At 43.3% G+C, this 4,832-nt stretch overlaps 1 protein-coding gene across 2 annotated transcripts in view; it reads right to left on the reverse strand.

The window, feature by feature from the left end:
- The window catches only part of nova2 (NOVA alternative splicing regulator 2), an 85,832-nt gene that overhangs the window by 77,116 nt on the left and 3,884 nt on the right, over positions 1-4,832 (reverse strand). The gene's annotated exons all lie outside the window — the stretch shown is intronic.

Consider the following 4,832-nt stretch of genomic DNA (forward strand, 5'->3'; position numbering starts at 1 on the left):
TCCTCCGGGTCACCGACACAAATACTGGCAGCTTTCAAATTGAGTGTTTTAGTACTAAACCACATAGTTAATATTATCCACCGAGGACTTTGGTATTATATATGAAGGTATCACTTATCTCTCCAACATTGGTCTCCCATAAAACATATATACAACCAGATGTTGTTTATTTAGAATTCACACAAGCAACACAATAAATCTTCTGATATTTCATGAGGGTTTCAGGATGGTCTTCAGTTTCTTTTAGATACATTTCTATGTTGATGAGAGTATACAGCTGAGGGGGGGAGGGGGGCGAAGTGTAGCTGTGTGAACACAGCCTGGTTGATGAACGGGGGGCTGTGGTATGGAGGCTCTGAGCTCTGGGGACTTGGAAAATATTCTTCTCCCCTAAGCAGGGAGAGTTAAGGGGGGCAGGCTTTGTCTAACACCCCCCTTCAAGTCCTCTACTCTTTTGTTGGGGGGTAGCATTCACACACACACACACACACACACACACACGTAAAGCTCTCCAGCAGTGAGGCTTTGACCAGCTGTCTTCGATCTGAAAGATGGTCGTCACTCATAAACACAGAGAGCTCGCAGAAGCCAAGCAGGAGGAAATATCTCTATCTTTCTCGTCTCTGCCTCTGCAGCGTCTGAATGTTTCACTTTTCCCACATCATTTATTCAATTTCAGCGTGCAAAAGGTGCTCAAATTTCTTAATCACAAGATTCAGAAGGTGTCATTTGAAAAAGAAATGTGGAAAGAGTCTAATTCATAGACTCAGGTTCAGCCCAGGGACCGGCTTGGAGTGACTGCTGAGGGAATTCATTTTTAAATGCTACATATCTACATTTTGAATGTTTTTTTTAATCAAAATTGTTAAGCCAGTGTCACCATATGACAAATGAGTGTGCTCTTAAAAAAACACCATTTTTCTCTTGAATGTAACAAGATGACTCATAACACCAGCGGTATATAATAATGCCTTTTGTTTTCAATTTCTCAGAGAGGCTGTTTTTAAAATGGAGGGCATTTCAGTTTGAAAATGACACAGACTCTTTATAAAGAAAAATAATAAGTGGCTCTTGTCATCTGAAGACATGTGCGACAACGATCCAAAGAAATTATGGAATTCTAAAACTAGTTCTAGTTTAAAAAAAAAATAGATTTACATAAATGTGGAATAGAATAGAAAAAAAGACATAAAGTCCTGTTCAGTAACAGTAATACCTCCATCTATCTATTTATTTATCATAAATAAAACCCCACAAAGTAATTCAGTATGAATGGTTTAGGCAGAGCCAATGAAATGTCTCCATACTGAAACGATCCCTATCATCAGGCCGTCTGCGTAGAAATCGAAGCAGACATGGTGGCTACGCTAACAAAGATAACTGAAGCAGCCGCCTTCTTTCTCTCCAAGCAGTGTGTGTATGCGTGTGTGTGTATGCGTGTGTGAAAACCGATGTGTATTGTTCACAGACCAAGGCTATTTCAGAGGAGGGGGCCCTTCCAGTCGTCCTCGCTGCATCGGCCCTTTCATCTCTCCCTTATCCATATTCATCGCCGCCCTGCTCTCCTCACCTATCAGCGAGCAGCTAGCTGCGACCGACGTCTCCCTCCGCCAATCGCACGCCTCCCTTTGTGGAACTATTCCCACCTCTCAGCGCCTTCACCCCACCCTGTACAATGGCTTCTTCTTTTTTTTTTTTTTACTTTGACGCAGTGCCTTGAAAAAAATAAAGAGGTAGAAAAGAGGGTGGAGGAGGAGAAAGAGAGTCGCAGCTATCGATCGACAGCCTCGGAAACGGTTGCCGAGCGCGCGAGCGTCATCCGTGGCAGCCCGCGATTGATAAAGGGGATGGGTGGAGGACGAAAAGGATGGGAGGACGAGGCTGAAGGAGGACAGGTGGGGGGAGGAGGGGGCAGTCGTGATGGTCTGAAGTAGAGCATGATTAGTATGGATGAGGAGGAGAGGAGGATGGAGAGAATGGAGGAGGGCGAGAGGATGAGGGCTCAGGCTCGCGGGTGAACCAAACAGGCGTGTCGCAGAGGAGAACGCCGTGTTCTGAAAGATCCCGAGGAGAAAGCACGAGCGTGAGCCGTATTGCTCACTTAGCATTTTATACAAAATACTGCTTAGCATTCAACCCTCGATGTAGGAAAAAAAATCTCTGTTGATGACTTACTATTTTATTAAAAAAAATCAACTTCTTGCTGTGTATTCTGGCTCACTCTTAGATGTATTTAGGACTCTACCCCCCTCAGCCTGGGGTTTATTTTCGATTGCTCAAAGCCAAATGTGGGGCTTCTTCCTCCTAACGCAGACAGCCAATCAATGCGAGGAAGGCAGCTCTCCTTTCTACGGACGTCCCGAAAAAGAAAAGATGCTCCACTCAGCTCCAGGAGCAACAGAAAACACTCGGATCGATAGCATCGAAGGGCCTGTCTCGTACAGCCGAGGCTCGCTACACAGCATGCAGTAAGTGTGTGCCTCTGCATCGTCCACACACACACACACACACACACACACACACACACACACACACACACAACACACACACACCTCTCTCTCATTAAAATTTATCTCTGCTTTTTGCAACTTACGCAAACGCACACGCTAGTCCCTAATGTCACTTTGCAAGGGCATTTCAAGTCACACACCCCCCCCCCCCCCCCCCCTTGCCTCTTTGCAACACCGGCTTGCCAGTCCATCCATTTGCTAAATGAATGTATTATATCTTACAGACAGGGAAAGAAGAGAGAAGAGAAGAGAAGAGAAGAGATGAGAGAAGACTATTATATGAAGTGATAAAAGGTCTTTAAGTCCAGGTTGGCAAACTTTTCCCTAACTAGTAAACCTGTAGGCGTTCCCCCACTCACATGTTCTTTTTGTGACCGTGAAAATCCCCCCCCGGAAAAAAAAAATCCAATCTAATTTTGTTTGTGCTTACATAAGGGATCTTAATGGCTTACAAACACAGTTTTTTCCCCCTGAAAGCTGCATTCGTTTTGAATAAACTGACTCCAAGTCATCTCTTTTAGACCGAGGGGCTGCTGTTAGGTATTAGGTATCCGTATCGGGCATACTGTTCCAGGGTACTGAACAAATACTTCATCAGTTTGTAGTATCAGTGGGAAGTTTTACCCTCCCATGGTTTGTTTTCCACCAAGAAAATGAAAAACTCAAAACTGTGATGATTGAACGATTGAATTCTTCTTATTTTGAGACATATAAGTAATAATAATAAGAAATTGAATTTATGTAGCGCTTTTCATGAACTCAAAGCTGCTTTACACGGCAGCCGCTCAAATTTAACCAAAGTATCATTACAAAACATCTCAAAGCACACACTGCGTAACTTTTCAGAGTTGTCAGAGCTCAGTGCTGTTGCTGTAAACCCTCCTCACTGATATTGAGATTTGCATGTAAAATAGTATATAGCGTATAGTATTTTTTCTCCTATAAATGTAGTTTCAGTAAAAATGTAGGTCTACATAAAACACTAAACCCTGATTGGCCGACAGCAGCGGATCCTTGAATCATGAAATGACTGGAAGATTATTACTCATTAAGCCAACCATGATCAAGTCCGGCTTTGAAAATGATCCAAGTTGAAACTTCTGAAACTAAATCAAATATTAACAATGAGCACATTAAAAGTCTCTGATCAGTATGTACGTGATAAAAGGGAAATCAGAATTCCTCTAATGTTGGAGGTTGGAGGGGGAGGGGGGGAGGGCTGCTGGATCGGGGTGAGGGGCAGGGGAGGCACAAAGATAAGAATGGTTTTGTGTTGGGGGATTAGGTGGGTGGGTGTGTTTTTTTTGTGTGTGCGTGTGGTGGTGGGGGGGGGGGCTAATGCAGTGACTCATTGATCTTTTTGTCTTTAAGACCTTCAGCTTTTATAAGATATAAAGCTGTGATTTATGACCCTCTGGGTTTTAGTGGACCCACGTCATCTTGTATCTCTACTGTTTGACAGCTGACCGGCTCTTTCCACACACACACAGACACAGACACACACACACACACACACACACACACACACACACATTTGAATACGCCCTGGACACAAACCAACGGGAATGTCAGAGGGAAAATCCAAGTCTATCCTTTCTAGTCTTCTTTGAATGAAATGTCTGCTCTCCCTTCTCATTCCCAGAGATCTGAGTGACATGAACAGAAAACCCTCGGCCCAGGCGTTCTACCTTACATCTCAAAGTATATCCAAGCTGCAGCTGTCGAAGGAAAAACAACCGGGATTTTCTGCTCAGACAAAGAGAAACATTTCTGATTTAAAAGCTTTCTTCTGTCTGTTAGAGCGCTACACATTAGACTTTAGTCCACCTGTGAAAAAGGAAAGAGGTTACACCTGCAGTCACCCAACAGCGGGTGCACGGGGCGTACTGTCACCATCACGAATGAAACGTTGAACACAATCAGAGAGGGAACATCAGCAGTCATCAACCCAAGTGCTTTGATGATAGGGCTAGCATGAGGTCAAAGGTCATCAGAACTCTGTGCAGTAATGTTGGGTATCATGACAAAAGAAACACTGAATTTTTTTTTTTTTTAAAGCATGAAAATGGATGTTATGGAACTGAAAACAAACAATATAAACAATATCAGCATGCATTATCCTGGATCGTGAGTAGAACATGAGGGTGTTACTTTAAGCCCTATTTAAATGTCAGGCAGCAGTCAGACCTCGTCTTTGAAGTGCCCTGAAATTTAGATTTCACTTTGCATATTTTGACCCTCAAGAACACAACATGTACGTGTTGTCACTGCTGAATCATTCCTGCATTGGAGGTTACAGTGAAGATTTAAAAAAAAAAAAAA

This window comes from Etheostoma spectabile, chromosome 3, assembly GCF_008692095.1.
Source record: "Etheostoma spectabile isolate EspeVRDwgs_2016 chromosome 3, UIUC_Espe_1.0, whole genome shotgun sequence".
In the NCBI taxonomy this organism is placed as follows: domain Eukaryota; kingdom Metazoa; phylum Chordata; class Actinopteri; order Perciformes; family Percidae; genus Etheostoma; species Etheostoma spectabile.